Source organism: Limulus polyphemus, unplaced genomic scaffold (assembly GCF_000517525.1).
Source record: "Limulus polyphemus unplaced genomic scaffold, Limulus_polyphemus-2.1.2 Scaffold7935, whole genome shotgun sequence".
NCBI classification, from domain to species: Eukaryota; Metazoa; Arthropoda; class Merostomata; order Xiphosura; family Limulidae; genus Limulus; species Limulus polyphemus.
In genome coordinates this window covers 15,105-18,253 of record NW_013673545.1, presented here as the reverse complement: position 1 = coordinate 18,253, position 3,149 = coordinate 15,105, and positions in this window count along the sequence as shown.

The window sequence follows — 3,149 nt, the reverse complement described above, 5'->3', positions numbered from 1 at the left end:
ATGGGCAGCCATTTTCCATTTGGTTTACTGATTCAGTTGTTTGTATGTGCGTATGATTAATTCATTTTTTTAAAACTTTTATTATTAGATATAATTTCAGTTCTTATACCTCCTTTGTAAGAATATGTTCTCATATGCATGGTTATGTCAATGTATAATGTGGGAAAGGAAGATCAGAATGTCTCTCACTGCAACTCAAACGCAGCACCTTCTTTCTTTTGACTGCAAATCATATTACCACCCCTTCACTCAATTCATTTTGTAACTCAAGTAGATAGTTAATAACAGAGTTTAACCACCAAACTTATCAACCACAAGAACAACATCGAGTAGTTGTTTCATTTTATTTGATCTGTTGAATATTCATGAGACGGAAATGCATTCTAATGATAAACAACACAGAAGTGACGAATAACAAGATATTTCTTGAATGTTGTGGAATATATAAACATTCCACTTTCCTACAGTAAACACAAAAGTACAGTTACAATTAATAACCTGCATGTTAACTAGTAACTGATTTACTACGATAAATATTTGTTAAGACTCAAAGTTGGTGAATTTTTCGGAGAGCGAGTTTTGTTAGCCGGTAAATAATTTGTTTGTTTGTAATTAAGCACAAAGCTATACAATGGGCTATCTCTGCTCTGCCCACCACGGGTATCGAAACCCGGTTTCTAGCGTTTTAAGTCCGCAGACATACCGCTGTGCCACTGGGGCGCTTTTTTCAGCTACAAGTTCAGTACCGAGGAGACTAGCTACATATTACACGGTGTTAATTTTCGACCATTTTAACTGGCCTTATACTGAAAATGTTAAAAATATATTCAGAAAACTGTGTTTTTTGGAAATATATTAAATCCACATATCCAAACTTTTTCAACTAATAAAATAAAACATTTGGTACTCCATGTTTACATTTGGAATGTTACATGATACTGTTTATGAATGTAAACTCACATTTCAGTTCAAAACAAATGAATCATTCCTGCCAACAATATCTAAAAATGGTTCAAACTGTAATTTTCTACAAGCATGGCAAGAGGCTATCCGCTACTTTCATCAGTTCCATAAAATCCACTCCCTGGTGAATGTTTCAATGTGAAAACTGAAACATTCTCATAACCACATTATTAAAAACAACTGACCGGCTGTTTGTTATATTAAATAATGCCTGGGAGGTAAATTACCATAATTAACTTCATAACTCAAGGTCTTAACATCCTGATCAACTTATATTCTCATTCAAAGGCTTTCCTTTGTCTGTGATCTCAAGGACTGGCTCATTTTGTGTTGGGTAAAACTTCACACTTATATAATCACAAGTATATATATATATATATATATACATTGTTCCAGCTTCCACAGATTGCGACAAACACGAGTAGCTTTCAACATACCACATTGTTACCAGAATAACCTACATGAGCTACTTTAATAAACTATCCATCGATGGTTGCAGCCATCATATGCGAGTGGTAAAATTATACAATGTTTTACTAGATAAATAATTACTACTATAATTCAGGTGAACTAGCCTATTCGGGGAAAATGACCGTTGATATAATTAAGGTTTGTTCTGCCTTCTGCATTTATACAACCTAGAATCAAATATGGATAAACATAACAGTCCACTGTAAACGTGTATTCACTGTTTAGAGCGACTTTCAACCTCAATGTATCACCTTACTCAAGGAGATTCACTCATGTTAGTTGGTATCACAGCAAGAGTAAATATATCTAGCCTCAATGAAATATAACCTCTTCCATTGAAATTCATTCACACTCACCCAATCCACTTTTCTTCCAGTGGATAATACAACTTCTTCGTTGCAAATGGAGAATTCATACGCAGTTAATTGCACAGCAGAGTCTTTTCTCTTTAGAACTCCATTGACTGTTCAGGAGAACTACTGCTACTGTGATAAGGGAACGCGAATTTCTTGAAATATTGAACAACTGTATTAAAAAGAAAATCCACCCAGTTGATCAGAAAGCACAGCCTTTTCATTGTTGGTTCTCCAACCAACAACTTTCCTAGCTTGGGATTATCAAGTGGTTGTCACAATAATAATGTCTCCATATCTTGTCAAACTAAATCACACTTGATACTCAGAAAGTAAGACCAAACAACCATCCTAACTGTGATAATCGAGTGGTAAATAATACAATGTAATGTATAAACACAATCATGAAATAATACCTAATAGCCAAGGAATACTATCTCATTTCAGTCATTGATTTTTAAAACAAATGATCAATCTAGCTGTGATAGTCGTAAAAACATAATCCAGTCATTCTGTCAGACAACACCACCTAACAGCTCAATAAGGGTCATAAAGCCCTTTCAGCTATTGGTTTCTCGACCAAACAAATTTATTACCTGTGATAACCTTGTAGATATTACATAATGTATTGCCTACATTGCAACATAAACATCATTTGATAGCTTGGAAAGTAAGGATCGCTACTTCCTATCAGTCAGCAATTGTGTATATAATGACTGCCTGTAGTATTTAGTCCCAGTCATAATGATAAAAAGGTCATCACTAGCATTCAAGCTGACCACCTGAGCTTTCTGGCATCTTTTCAGATACTCCCCCATTAAGAACAGTCAAATAAGTACTTTCATCTTACTCACCAACTGAGCTAAGATGCTCCATAACAGTCTCATCTCCTCAGCTACACCTCCTGGTCAAGCCAGGAACTATAGTCTAGTCTGTAACATGAGGTCAGAGCTTATCCACATGCTGGACCAACTTCACTGAGTAATAGGTGTGAACGAGTCTAACCAGAGCCGAGTGGCTTTTGTGTTGCCAATGTAAAAGTATGGAAAAGTCATTTTCCATTTAAATAGCTGACGTCCTTCTTTTCAAAGTTTATCCACTAGTTGTGATTCACAGAGCTGCTGGTTTTTTTTCACGGAGGTCATCCATCACTGATGCCATACTCCTGACTCTTAGAGTGACTGATGGCTATCTTTATAGAGAGATTCCCCGACATTCCTCAAAATCACCATGATCATAGGTAAATGCCTGCCATCTCGCCTACTAACGATATGGCTTCTTTTTAAGGCTTTTAACCGGTAGTCTCTGACTTCCCCCTTTTTGTGGTTTTTACTTCATTTTATTTTAGTTCCAATGACCCCC